General features: G+C 44.3%; 1 protein-coding gene and 1 long non-coding RNA gene across 3 annotated transcripts in view; one reads left to right on the top strand and one right to left on the bottom strand.

Moving 5' to 3' along the window:
- The window catches only part of LOC142573280 (heparan-sulfate 6-O-sulfotransferase 3-B-like), a 260,976-nt gene that overhangs the window by 219,953 nt on the left and 25,659 nt on the right, over positions 1 to 15,364 (top strand). The gene's annotated exons all lie outside the window — the stretch shown is intronic.
- LOC142573279 (uncharacterized) lies at positions 8,326 to 10,740 on the bottom strand. Of its 2 annotated transcripts, none has more exons than XR_012826283.1 (4): positions 10,656 to 10,740; positions 10,424 to 10,529; positions 9,708 to 9,867; positions 8,326 to 8,893 (listed from the first exon to the last, which is right to left on the bottom strand). It is a non-coding gene; the product is annotated as an uncharacterized LOC142573279 (long non-coding RNA). The 2 variants fall into 2 exon arrangements; XR_012826282.1 differs by having other exon boundaries at positions 10,424 to 10,582; positions 10,656 to 10,715.

Here is a 15,364-nt window from a genome sequence, read left to right as displayed (position 1 = left end):
AAGTTGTGCGCAATAATAACAACCAGAAAAAACAAATATAGCGATACCACACGTGGCACACAGTGCAGAAATGAATTGTTCGTTTACTCAATATTACAATGTAAACCACTTGAAATCAACAATAAATAAAGAAATAATACAATAAAAAGAAACATGCGAGATAATAAGGCACCATGCGATAGTACATTCAGGGTGCGGGTGAAGCGCACTGCTCATGAGTAGTAGCCATCATAGCGAGCAGGATGAATGACCAGGGCTTTTATTGGCCTGCATATGGGGGAATACAGTGTCGTGTGCAGACTGCGGACATTATGTAACACAGAATTGATGCAACAGCGAAAAAAAGACAATAATAATAGAGGGTTCTTGAAAGAAAGCTGCGTCTCATGCCATACATATAGCGTCACGGCTAATGTCAAGGATGCTTAGTAGGCACGCTGGTTAGTGTGCCTGTGCTTTCATTAATGCCAGATGACACGGTGTTAAACTCATAGATTAGGTAAGACGCGAGGACTTTACGATCGTGATGGGAATGAAAGCCTGATTCAAGTATAGTGGCCCTGAGTTTTTTTTTAAAGAATGGCCTGGTAAGCGATTATGTCTTGATAATGGTAGGTTAGGAAGTGTATTAGCATGCGATCTGTGGTTATTAAAGCATATTTGAAACGAGGTTTCTGATTAGCCAATATACTGTTTTCTGCAGTCTGTGCACTCAAGCATGTATACAACATTCGAGATATCGCAATTGAAAGATCCACAAAGTCTTAGGGTGAAGTCGGAGGACGTACTAATCACTCTCTCTGTGGTTTGCATGTGCACACACACCTTGCAACGCGCTTTGTTGCATGGGGCGCAGCCAGACTCGTTTAATTGTGCTCATTTAATTTTGAGGATGTTAACATATTGTGCAGGTTTTACACCTTCGGTACGCGGCACGAGGCAGTTCAGGAAAAATATCGAAATGTTCACTTAGGGAATGGATATTGTGGTGGCACTTCAGTATAAAGAAGACCTTTGGCGCTGATGCTGAGAATGTTAGCAGGAGATTGGTGCTGTTACGTTTTTCGGGTAACCGATTTTCGCTAAGAATATCGGCTCTGCTTGGCATATGGCGTCGTCAATTCACTTTGACGGATACTGCCATTTAACGAGAGCACTATAGAGTTGTTCGCAATTAGAAATGAAATCTGCGATCTGAACACAATTGCTTGAAGCGGTGAGCCTGACTGTAGGGGATACCGGTTTTGCAATGTCGCACATCGCTGCTCCGGAAATGTAGAAGCTGGTTTCTATCAGTAGGTCTGCGAAATTTTTGTCAATAATTTACCTTGTGTTAGCGTAACTGTGACATCCAGAAAGTTGACCGAAGTTGACGAGTAATTGTGTGAAAATTTGATTGAAGGAACTTAACAGGCTAGCCTCTACGTGAGCCTAATTTAAGAAGATATCATCAATAAAGCGCTTATAAAAGAAAGGTTGCAGGTTAGTACTGGATAAAAAAATCATTTTCCAGAACACCGATGAAGATATTAGCATAATTTGGGCCTATTTGAGTTCCCATTGACATACCACTAATCTGAACATAATGACAGTTAATAAATTCAAAGTTATTGAGCTCAAGAATAAGCTTTAACAACGATCCCAGGGTTTCTTTATCAATAGGTTTCTCGAAATAGGAATCTTCATAAGCCTTAAGGACTGCTGCAATTCCATCGGCATGCGGTATGTTAGTATAAAGAGAGGTGATGTCGAGTACGTGTTACAAGGATTGCGTTATGCGGAATGGCAAGATTTAATACATCTTGAAGAAAGTAATTGGTATCTTTTATAAATGATGGAAATGTTTCGGGAATCTTGTAGATAAGGGAGTCGACGTAGCGCGATAGGTTCTCAGTTGCAGTGTTTATGCGGAAATAATCAGGCGCCCCGGGTTTCCTTGTTTGTGAATCCTTGGGAGCAAGTAAAATCTACCAGCCACAGGACTGAGTGGTACAAGTGACCGAGCAGTTTATATATATATACACGCACATACATACACACATTCACATATGTACACATTTATATACATATACACATATATCTATATTAATCACACAAGGTATGTTGAAGTAAAACATGTTTTAGAAGCTGCTGGAAACAGTGTAGTGAAGGGCATGATTTAATATTTGATGGCAGCGAATTTCAAAATGACTGATTACAGAGGTAGCTGTGGGGCTTGTTCTGTAAACCTGTGAAGATTTGTTATATGGAAATGATTAGTCTCATTTAGCTCAAATTGCAGCAAATTACGCTAGAAGCTAAATTGTCTTGAACACAAAGCAGCTTGAAGGAGTGTGAAAATATTTCAAATTGCTGGCACATGCTCAGCTTCTCTCTTGGCATAGTAAGCCTTGCCAGTTGTCAATAGTCTTGGTACCTAGGGATGTACTTCTCACTATTATGCCACAGTAGAAACTTGCTAACGCAGTCGAACCCGGTTATAACGAACTCACAAAAAAAAAAGGCCTCTCAGTTCGATATAGGGCATCATGCAATATAAGCCTGCTAAAGAACTGGGTGTCATAAAAGCACACACTATTGATGAAGCTAGCTTAGTTTCACATGAAATACCTAGACCTGTATCTTCTGCTTCGGCAACTTCACTGCCTGCAACAGATGCACTTCTCCACATTGTCTAAAGAGTAGGAGCCATAGAGTTTTTCACTGTATTACCTAGAGGGAAATCTGGCGCTGCTGCGCTGTGGTATGCATGGGAATGCCGATATATTGTGACTTCGGATTGGCATTGTTCTCGAAGAGCCAGGCAAGCACCATTCCATCTGTCACAATGAATAATTTTCAACTAAAACAGCACAATGAAAGCTGTTTTAGCTTTATTATTACACAAAAACAAGTTTTGTTTAAATATGAGAACTTGTTATTGCATGTACAATTATATGAAATATTAAAGGTATCAGCTAAAGCTGGAGGACAGACGACAAGATTCATGCTCCCTTTGGAACAGTTTGTCTGTTTTTTGCTTTTCTTCACTTGGGTATGCATTCTAGGTGAGTAAACTTCACTGGAAGATATAATATGCGTGAATGGAAACATTTTATAAAGATTTTACTTCAAAAATGCATTATTTGTGTAGCCATATCCATGTTTTAGACGAAGCCTCTTACAACACCAGCCAACACAAGCCTCTTAGACGCATATACTGTCATTCCCATGACAGCACAGCGCTATAACAAGCGTGTGACGCCCCCTTGGGCATAATCTTCGTTGGCCCGCCAGTCTTAGTGGCCTGCTAGGCTCGGTGGGCAACATTGGTCACCGCACCAATAAACAGGCACCGTAGGGAATGTAGAGACAATCCTGGGAGTTTTGTATCTGAAAACGGGGAATGAATCGAAAGAGGAGAATGCAAAACATTTCAACTGTATGGCCAAGGACATCAGGGAGATAGCTATGAAACGGGAGATAATCATCCTAGGGGACATGAATGCACATTTGGTATACTTTGACGGGGCGACAGATGCAACAGGGCAGATGTTACTAGATTTTTGTGAGGCCCATGATTTTGTTATAGTTAATACTGAAAATAAATGCGACAGGAAGATAACATGGGAAAGAAATAACTCCCACTCGACAATCGACTACTGCCTAATGTCCCACAAACTGTATGAACGGTTGGGAGGTATGAAAATCGATGACAAAGATATAAAAAGCCTGGGGAGTGATCACAAACGAATCAAAATCAGTTGTGGAAGGACAGTACCACTGGTAGAAACTAAAGAAAGGAAAGGTATGAGCAAACTGAATGACAGGCAGCTACAAGAAGTGGCGAAAAGCATTGAAAACATGGTATCCAAGCAACTGCAAAGGGCCTGGACATACGTCAAGCTAATAGGTATTTTTAAACAAGAGCTAGAGAAGGGACAGATTAAGAAACTAGGAAGTAAGCAGGGAAAACACAAACCAAAAAGCTGGTGGGACCGAGAAGTTAAGGAGGCCATAGAGCAACGCAAAGATGCGTGCAGAAAACACAGAGCAGCGAAGAAAAGAGGAGCCACACCAGAAGAGGTGGAGACAAAATGGGAGGATTACCTTGCAATGAAAAGAGAAGCATTGGCATTAATTCAAGCCAAGATAGCAAAAGTTGGGGTACAGTGGATGTTAGAGATACGAAAAAAGACCGAAATGCCTCTAAGAAGTTTTGGGAACACATAAGGCAACAGAGTAAGAAGACAGAGGTGGTTCAACACTCACTGACCACACCAGAAGGAACAAAGGTAGAGGGAGAGGAAGCTCAGGAATATATTAGTTTAACAATAGAGGCAGCATTTGCAGAGCCAAAGGGTAGCGAAATGGAGAACAATGACAACAGCAGGACAGAATTAGAGGAGGAGAACAGAGGGATGACAAGTAAGGAATGGGACAGAATTGAACACAAGGTCCCCGTGGGAACAGCGACAGGACCTGATGACATACCTGTGAAATTGATAACCATATTAGACCAGAAAAGTAAATTAAAATTACGACAGCTTATTGAACAAATAGTTGTAGGGGAAGATGTTCCACAGGACTGGAAATCAAGCAGAATGATATTTGTTTACAAAGGTAAGGGAAGCAAGGACAACATTAAATCCTACAGGCCAATAACTGTCACATCAGTCATATGCAGAGTAGTAATGCAGATGGTGAAAAAGAGAATGGAGGAATGGGCAGAACGTGAAGAGATCTTGGGAGAGCTGCAGAATGGATTTAGAAGGAACAGAAGGCTAGATGATAATTTATTTGTTATAACACAGTGCATAGAGATAGCGGCAGCCAGGAAGAAACCGCTATGGATAGCTTTTTTAGATGTTAGAGGAATGATAATGTAAACCGAGAAAAGTTATGGAGCCAGTTGAAGGAATATGGTCTAGATAGAAAGTTGGTTGGATTCCTACAAGTTTATACAGATAATGAGATAGGGATAACATGGGAGGCGGAAACTACAAAACCAGCTAATATAAGAAGTGGTTTCAGGCAGGGCTGTCCATTGTCGCCCCTGCTTTTTATGATTTACATGAGCCAAATGGAAAAGAGGCTAGAACAGAGCACAATAGAAACCGACATAAACTATATGCTGGAAGGGCAGAAGGTAGCTCAAGTACTAGCCGGACTGATGTATGCAGATGATATTGTACTGCTTGCTGACACCCGAGTAGGGCTACAGGAACTGATGAGGATATGTGGAAAGGAGGGAGAAAAATTGGGACTGCAATTCAGTAGAGAGAAGTCTGGGATAATAGTATACAATGAAGAAAGGGGGGAACCATTGGAAATACAAAGCACTAAGATTGATCATGTTGAAAAACACAAGTATTTGGGCATATGGCTAAACGAGGGCAAAAAGTACTTGGAAGAACAGGAAAAAATTACGATTGAAAAAGTGAAAAGGAACTCAGCTGTAATGAAACACAAGGCACTATGGAACTATAATAGGTACGAGGTGGTTAGGGGCGTATGGAAAGGGGTTATGGTACTTGGCCTCACATTCGGAAATTCAGTACTGTGCATGAAATCGGAAGTTCAGGCATGCATGGAAACGAGACAGAGAAGTGTGGGCAGGTTGGCCTTAGGAGCACACGGGAACACCCCTAATGAGGGAGTGCAGGGGGACATGGGATGGACGTCATTCGAAGGTAGAGAGGCAATAAGTAAGCTAAAATATGAACAGACTCGCAGCACTGGGGGAAGAAAGGTGGGCGGGAAAAGTATACAAATATCTATACATGAAAAGTTTGAATACAAAGTGGACACTCAGAACGAGGAAGCTGAGGAATAGATACCTACGGCCGAGGGAGGGGGTCCAGCGTGGTTCTAGTGTGGGAAAGGAGGTGAAGGAGACAGAAAGAAAAATGTGGGAAGAAAGAATGCTCGGAAAGCCAGCGCTAGCTATGTGTAAGACACAAAAACAGGAGATAAAGAGAGAACTCTTATTTGATAACTCACGGGGCAGCTCACTATTATTCAAAGCTAGGACGGGGGTTTTGAGAACGAAAACATAAAGGGTTATATTTGAAGAAGTGGACCTTTTATGCATAGCTTGCGGAGCCGAAACTGAGACAACAGAGCATATAGTGCTGAGATGCACAGGCCTTCGCCCGACTCTGGCTGAGAGATCAGTGGCAAATATGGAAGGGGCACTACGTTTTCCCGAGGAACGAGGGCAAATAGACTTGAAAAGAGTGGCAGTAACAAAGGGGAGGCTAGAGGATTGGTGGAGGAAGTCAAGGGAGAGATACTACCATAAATCGGGGGGCTAATGGTTTCTATACTATTTTAGATACTTATTTTGGAAGGAGGAGGGGAGTGAAAACTAGTTTAAGGAGAAGGGGATATAAAGAAAAAAAATAAGAGGGGGAGCAAAAGGCTAGGTGGCGCCAGCCGCCGCCCGTTGCAAAGGGTGTAGCCGCCATCCATCCATCCATCCAAACACCGACGAGCACCGCTGCTAGGGTGGCTAGAAGGCTAGAGCACCGCTGCTAGGGTGGCTAGTAGGGTGGCTAGCCACCCTACCGCTGCTAGAACATTCTAGTACACACTACCGCTGCTCGGGCGTCAGTCTTCAAGGATAAGCTTGAAACCAGAATTCAGGAGTTCAGCGCGTTGTCATGCCCATTGACTGCTCGAGCGACAATCCTGCGCTCACTTTTGTTTTCGTTTCTGACGTATGTGGCGTGTGTGTCTCCTGTTCCAACCCGAACCAAGCATATCTTGGAGAGGGCCCTTTTTCTCTTCCTTTGGAAGGGTACAAATGGTTGTGTAGCTAGGCGGGTGCTCAATTTGCCCAGGGATAAGGGAGGACTCGGAATTCCCGACCTGGGCATCGTGGCTACTGCACTACACGTCAGATGGACCCAGGTCGCTCTTAACTCGGATATGCTCCCGACTCGAAGCTTTACCTCGTTTTTCCTTAGCACCCGACTCCGCTTGTTTTCGCAGAGCACATTTTCCCACTGTGTTCCTCGCTCAGGTACCCCGTCCACCATTTATGCGGCGGCTGCCAACTCTTTGGTAAGCCTCCGCACGGTTCGCCCCGACATCGACGTAGTTTCAACTCCACTCCAAGAATTAGTAGACATCCTTACCCCAGGCCTCCCCCCGCATTGCCAAATGTATGACCTGTCCATTCACAGGCCAAACTGGAAGCTCATCACGGCCAGTTTCCTCGACGCTAGGCGAGCCACTTTCATGTATCGCCTGGCGCGAGGGTGCCTGCCGTTGGGCTACAGGCCCTTCACGGCCGTCCCGACTAGTGGAGTGTGTCCGTTCTGTGGCGCTCGTGAGGACTCGGTTCACGCCTTCACGCAGTGTTTGCTTCCTGCAGCTCTTCTCTGTAGGATTGCTAGTCTTTTTAATCTCCCAGGCATTCCTTATCAGACAGTTCGATTTTTGCACCCTTTGCCTAATAAGGCGGTCAACCAGTTCGTGCTTCTCCTCGCCGAGTGCTCCTACCAAGTTTGGTTGGCATGCCGCGATGCAGTTTTCGGGGAGAGGGCGCCGGGCCTTCACGAAGTGCTTGCGAAAGCACGGAAGGAGTTCTGGGGTGGTATGCTGTAAGAGTCCACCTAGTGGACTGTCCATTTCGGCTGCTGCTGATTGGATGGAGCTGTACGAGAGAGTGGGAGACGAGCGGCCCTAGCCAATGAGCAGCGGCCGAAATGGACAGTCCACTAGGTGGACTCCTACAGAATACCCCCCCTGGTTCCACCTCACCCGGGAGTAGCACCGCTTGGGCGAGAAGAAGTTTCTCGAAGTGTGGGCCCGTCCTGCGGTGATTTTTGATGAGTCAGGGGGAAAGCTATCCATTAGGTTATAATGCATGCTCCTAAGGTCGCTCGACTCGGCCGTGTGCGCCAGTCGATCTGCGGGGTTTTGTTTGGTTCAGTGGAACCCAGAGCTGGAACCGGTGGTGGCGCACCCTCATGTGGTCGCGCTGCTCCGCGGACGGCTTTGGTGCGCTCCATGGTTGTATGCCTCGGCGTCTTTTGCGCCGTGGCAATCCGAGGGTCAGTCAGGCTTGAGTCCTGTAAGACCGACATGGCTGTTTGTGTGTTGAGTGCGGTAACTGTGTTGCTGCACCGCAACAGCCCCCTTGTCCGGAAAGGACCGTTGGCCCGAACCAAGTCCCCCCAAGCAACAAAAAGACCGTGGCAAAAAGTCGGCCCGACGTCTCCGGCCGACTGCAAAACGGTTGGCCCGACCTCGGCAACCAAGGGCGGCCCAGCTTTGGGGATTGACATTGGCCTAACGTCGGCCGATCGTCGGCAATCGATGTAGGCCCGACCACTGTGGCCGACTTGGCCGACGGCGTCCCATACGAGGGCCTACCAAGGCTTTAGGTTCGTAGTCAGTCGGCCAGCCGTAGGGCCATTCTATTTGGCCAACGCAGCCGAGCGCTTGCCACACGCGGGCCAGCCATGGCCCTGACGACAATAATGGTCGGCATTGCACCGGCCCGGTGCTGAAAGCCGACGTTGCTTTTGACGCCCCGAATAATCGTAGCTTTTGCATCATGCATTTACAACAGCATGTGCATCATGCATCATGCTTGTGTGGTGGCCGTCATAGAAGTACCACACGAAAGCGAACGCTTTTTTGTACTTTTCATGCCACATAAATGCCAGGCAAAAGATTCTGATACAGGTCTTTATTTCTTGTAATTGTCTTAAATTGGATATGTACACCGACACGTTCACAAGTTTCAAACACTAGTTCATATTTGGTGGGCTTGAAGCAGGGTCACGGCGCCTTCTTTCATTCCGGCCTCCATCCCTGTCAGCTGCTCCAACCAACCAGCGTTTTGCGACTCTAGCCACTGATGCTAGTGAAGCGTCAGGGAACGTGCTCCTCACAAATGCTGCAAAAAAGCGGCACATATAAGAAAGCTGCCCCCGCTTTATAGTTCAGTTGGTGAGTCGCATTCCATTTGAAGAAGTGAAACAATCAAAAAGATCATAAGTCAGATATTCACGAAACATTAAAGAAACGACAACAAAGCAATATTAGTGACGTGCAAATCAGTATCGAAGCTGTCAGGAAGAGTGGCTGGACGACACAAATCGTGTAAGTACCGGATAGTTGGTAATTTATATGTCGTTAGCAATAGCGGGAACTGAACACGGAACCATAGCAAAACACGCATACACAGTGGCTACTGTGTCTATAGGTAGCGCGGCTATTTACACCACGATAGGTCTTGTTGCTTCCCGTGAGCACTGTATGAAACAGCCGAGTTGAAACGCTGAGACAAAGAACGCGCCGGAGCCCGGAGCGCGCCAAGCGGCACAAGGAGGTGAATAGGTAAATGTGGAGAGGCAAGAGGGGAAGCTTATGGCATGATACATATACTTGCTGACATGATGGCAACGATGATAGGTCTATGTTTTGCAGAAAACAGTTAGCATACATGGGTTAAAGCAGAAACAGCATATACAGCATATATTATATGGTGAAGCAAAACAAACTCCTCAAAAGCAGTGGCAAAATATGGACGCCGCAAGTAGAACTCACTTATTACGGCATTATTTTATTAAAGAAAATGCTAATACTGGACGCAGCAAGATGCAATAAGCAGCAGCTTGTTTGAATGAAGAAAAAAAAACTAAGCATGCAGTTGGTACCGATGTTCGCAACGTGCACTAGAAAGCTGATTGTTATGCCATATTTCTTACTTATATTCGTGATGGCCATGAGCTTCACGAAGGCGTGCTTCCTCCCCTGCGACCCTTTCCAGCTGAACTGCAGTGCAGCTTCATTTGTAAGTATGCCCTGCAGAATAGTGCTCACGGCACGACCGGTGTCCGTTCCTCCGTATCTGGAAAAAAAGTTCACCTGCACGAACCAGCGCACGTAGAGTTAAACCAGACATCCAAATACGTGGTTATCGTGGTCTGTAAAAAATAATGGCCAGGATAAGAAACGCTCTCGTTTTAAATGTTTTAACCACATAAAACAAATATATCTAGAAACAACGTTCTATGACAGAATGGCATATGGCTGCGGTATTGTATGAATGACAAAATGAAAATCAACCAAATATTAAACATGAATACATAGTTTCTCTAAAAAGAAAACACAGCATGTTATTCACCATCTGTTCCATGCGGGAATCTGAAGCTAAGTATTCCTCTAAGATACGCTTTAGAGCCGCCCAAGGAAACATGAGGACAGGAAGGATAGGTTTACCGACTTTGGTCGGAATATCAGTGAAAAAAAAACCATCCAGGCAGCGCGATAAATGAATACAACACACAGTTGCACAAACAAAATAGCACGCAGACTGCCACGAGACAAATGTATAGGTATACATAACGTCGAGACCGCGGTGACAAAGTATTACACGTAAACTACGAAAAGGCAACAAAAGAAAAATTGAGGAAGAACTTACATATGGGCTATCCGCAGGGTTTCACATACGTGTCTTCTTGTCTGATGTTCCTAGATCTACTCTAGTCCACATGCGGTGAAGCGCGCCACACACAATCCATTCTTACCTGCAATGCACCAGACGTATATCATACAGGTATTTACAGTTATGTTTTTTCATCTGTGGGAAGGAACGAAAGCAACTTCTAATTAATTATGACTTTTCCGCAATAATAACCAGACGAGCGTCTTACCCGATTTCTTCCCGAATGGTGATAACAGTTCCGAGCGTAGCAGGTCATTCGCACACTGTGCTTCAATTTTGTCGTTCCAGTGTTTCCTAGAGAAAAATTGACGAGAATACAAGACGAAAAAATAATATTCGAAATATATACATGAAAGTACGTCTCACATTTCCCTGTCCCAACTGTCGAACGCTTGATCCGTTCTCATGTAAAGCCTCTTTTTTTTTCTTCCTGTCAGAAAAAATAAGCCCGAAAAACAAGGAGTTTATCATACGTTGCAAAACCATTTACACAATACAAAGCGACCTTTGTTCACTTGAAAAAGACAGTCATGCATTACACAACGTGAAATTAAAATGCCACTTACGAGTACGCATATCTTGAACGGCGAGATACGGCGGCTCCACTGCATGGAAAGGGCTTGCGCTGTTCTTGTCACTTTTGTGTAGTTTGCGTTTATATGCGCAGTCCATGATAGCAGAAATGCACCAACTAGTCTACCAAGAGACGCGGAACGAGCTGGCATCCAGAGCTATTTGGCGGCAACTCACGCAACTGCTTGCGCCCCCGCGCCATTTGGCGGGAACTCGCCTGCGCCCCTGTGAGCAGGCGGCGTTGGCCTGACGAAGAAAAAATAGACAGCAAGGAAAGCCCCGTTTCGCTTTCTCGCCCCGTCCTCGCTGGTGGGAGCTGATGCTGACAGAGAGAATCGCCCGTCCCTGCTTTCCAAGAACCTCTTCATTCCTTCTGGGAGAGGCGACAGCCCAAGACGACCTCGGTTCCCCACACTTTTCCTTTTTTTTCTTTTTTGAGGCGCTTCCTGTGAGCGCGTTGCCGTTTCCTTTTGGTGTGTGTGCTGTGCACGTGCGTGCGTGCGTGTGTGTAATGAAAATCTGCGTTCTATATTTTGCAGGGATTGGTAGCTCTATACGAATATGTATATACCTTATGTGAACAATAATTTTGACCTCTTCAACGCGTCGAACAGTACTTTGGGTGCTATGTACGTTAGCATGTAGGTTCTGTTTTCTTGTTTGGGAGTATTGTACAAATATCGTATAATCTTGATTGGTTTCCTTTCGTACTTGCTCAGTATTGTATACCTGTTATTACCGGGTGCAATTGTCTTTGTTTTAAAAGTGTCGCTGTAAAGGCTCTGCCAAGCGAAAGGGGGCTGCGGCTTTGTCAATCTGTATCTGACAGCTTTTTCTGCGCCTCTGCTGTCTGTACCTTTACAAGGCAGAAATAAATAATTTGAATTTTAATAAGTATTTATCGTCAAAGCATCACGTCTATATGTGCACGAAGTTCGATAGGTGCATGCATGCATACACAGTCAATACGCTTTCCAGAGAGCTTTGCACGAAAATGGTAGATATGCTTCACAGGAGACGGCGCTTGAAAAAACACTCATGATATACCATGAATTTATTAATTCTTAACTGCTTGATTGTTGAACGTCATTAGTTAATTGAGCGAAAATTGGAAGAATTTGATCTAACTCTAGTTCTTCCCAATCAAATCCACGTCGACAGCAGAAATGCTCTATTTTATGATTTACATTGATTGGCATGCAGCCTTAATTATTCTTAGACGAATCGACAATAGCTAGAAAAATTGCAGATTTTGACATCTCTTCACAATTCGCTTTCGTATAATCGCTTCTTTCACCCTTCCCAGAGAAAACATCTAACTGAAATGTTTCCTAGAACTGTACAGTCCACGAGTCGCCTGCGCTTAGTTCGTTTGAAGATTTTTTCTGTGCTGCGACAGGGCCGTTTACAATTAACGCGCCGTTCGCGAACAATTTTGCTTGACTCTTTCTGCAGTTCAGATGACTATTACGAGAACTGTCTAATGCAATATCCACTTGATTAAATTTTGTTCCCCGTTAAATAGTTATTTTCTCGATAGTTTAACTACAAAAGAAGAAAGCAATAATGAACGACACAATAGTGTTGCAAACATATCCGTTTTTGAAGTATTGAAATCTTGTGCTTTTTGATAAAGCAAATGTAATACTTACGCGATATGTCTTCTTCTTGCGACTTGCACACTGGTCTCCACGTACTCTTGCTCTCATAATAGTGGTCGTTGCATGCGCACCCGCATATATGGCGAAAATAAATTTGATTCTGATTTCATTATTCACTCTAATTACTAGAGTTCTATCAGTCCAGAAGAAAACACAGAACCATCCTTTAGCCGGAAGGTGATCTAACTGCCAGATGAACTGTCACTAACGTCTGTATGTGATGGTTGCTGTTTTTCCCCGTGTGATGAACCGCCGTCATCGCTTTTGTATAGCTGGTATATATTCCGTCATTATATATATTCGTCCTTCAACATTTGTTACGCAAAAGCAACAACAAAAAAAAATTGCTACCTCTCACTTCTTCGAAGCACTGCGCAGCCTGTCGGAACGCACTGGCGCGTGTGAACGCATGGCCTGAAGGTTCAATTTCAAAGTGTTGTTCAATTGCTGCCTGAACCACTCGTGAAGACCTTTCGTGCCCCGTTACTTTATTATGCTAGCTTTTCTTGTGACCGATGACAAGACATTAAATTTGGCGGCCTCTGCAAGACTAAGCTGCACCAACACAGCTTCTTAAATATACGAATTGGCTCAGCGGCTGTCGGACAGTGTGCATGGTCCCTTGTGGCACGTCACTAAAAAACCAATTAAACGCTTAGCGTATATGCACAAAATGACGCGACCACTAATATAACATGAGAGGGGACTTTCGGTCTCACAAAAAAAACGATATATATATATATATATATATATATATATATATATATATATATATATATATATATATATATATATATATATATATATATATATATATTACACGAAGTGCGCATGCGCACAAGCATGATGCATGATGCATGCGCATCATGCATCATGCTTCGGGTATCACGCTGTTCCACCAGCTTTTTTGACTTCCTTTTTGTTTTCCAACAAACGTGTTGCTTCTCCTTCCTAATTTCTCTCGTCATTACATTTAGAAGCTCACTGTATTCCCACTTTTTGCTTGGCCATTTGCCGTGTTCTTTCTCGACTGCCGCGGCTATATTTGTTATTTGTTGAGCGTTCAAAGTTGGACTGGCCATTCTTCGCTCCGTGCTCTCCTTCACAACTACATATCCCATTTTCAAAATGGTGCGTTTATGGCCAGTCCTTGTGTTACTACAGTCTTACTCGCCAATGGCTCAACTTATCTCAACTGATCTGAACTTATCATAAATATCTTCCGTCATCAGACAGTAACCAATAGTCGATTGCCTATTTCCAACTTCCCATCTGATCTGACCATCAGATTTACGGCCCGTAATTACGATAACGAGGTTACGTTGCTCACAAAGGTCCAGCAATAACTTCCTGTTGTCGGTATAAACGTCTAGATCCTGTATGTGGGCATTCATGTCATCTAACAGGGTAATTTCGGCATTATTTCGGAAAACGCCTAATATCAGCACTTAGGCATTCCGCTAAGCCTTGGTTCTTCTCTCTGCAATGTTTTCTCGTTCATAAATACGTTAAGCCCAGCCAAGTTTTATTTCCACTCATTGTGCCTGAAAACCAAAGATGCCCTTGACACTTTGAATATGCTTTTTCCCATTTGAACATTCCGGCCCCCCTCCCTTTCCTTTCGATTTAGTTCTGTTGCAACCTTCCCAAACATAATTCTCAATGACTGGTGCATCTTTTAAGTCTCTAAGGTGCGTTTTTTATAATCGCATACACCCCGATTTGTTCTCTATTTAACTGCTCCTCAATTTAAAAGCGCTTTTCCTTTCTTCTGGCGCCCTGCATGTTTATGCAGCCTATTGCATGGCGAGCTCGCATTTTTTTTCCACCTTTCTCTGTGGTACTAATCTGAGGTACCGCCACCTACCGGCCGTGGCCACTCAGACAGACCTCAAATGGCAGCTAGAAAAGGGCTTTGACTTTCAGTTTCCGCGCAACAGAATTATGTTTTCCCGCATACTCGATTTGCAATCCGAAGTTATCATGTCTGAAGCTTGTGCTTAAGTTGTATTTTACGCATTTTCTGACAATTTACCCTCAAAGATTCATTTAGTTCCATAAGGCTCTTGCGCTTGGCGGGGGCCATGTATGCTGCACTTCCGTATACATGCGTGCCCGCGTTACGTACGTCGCTTGTGGTGTAGTGGTGGTTGGTTCCTGAGTAACGTCGTCTAACGTCGACAATCGTTTCGTTGTACATCCACTTTCACAGGGTGCAATGGAGGAGGGCTTTACTTTTTTTTTTTTTTTGCTAAGAACACTGCAGGGAACCTGCTGAGAAATATGCGCACAAAGCCACAAACGTGCGAAACCCGCGCACAGCGTAGGCAGAATGTAGCTGTGATACCTTACGTTCACACACTATCCCACAGTTTGGAAAAGGTGGCTCAGCGTTACGAGTGTTCGCTGCTCCCCATAAGCTGTAAAAGCTTTGTAGAATGACCGACCCGGAAGCAAGCCAGTAACGTGACTGCGGCATAAAGCACAGGCCGCCTTTTATTGAATACGCATAAGGGGTAGTCTATGAAATTCTTTTAAGGTGCGGAATAGTGTACATTGGCCATACTGGGAGATGTGTTAATGATAGGTTAAGGAAGCACGCAAACAATGTAAAAAAATCCGCGTGAAGGAAAAGATTTCGAAGGTTTTCTGGCAAGTCATTGTCTGACTTGCAGGGACTGTT

This window comes from Dermacentor variabilis, chromosome 2 (genome assembly GCF_050947875.1).
Source record: "Dermacentor variabilis isolate Ectoservices chromosome 2, ASM5094787v1, whole genome shotgun sequence".
In the NCBI taxonomy this organism is placed as follows: Eukaryota; Metazoa; Arthropoda; class Arachnida; order Ixodida; family Ixodidae; genus Dermacentor; species Dermacentor variabilis.
This window is presented reverse-complemented; position numbering and strand designations above follow the sequence as displayed.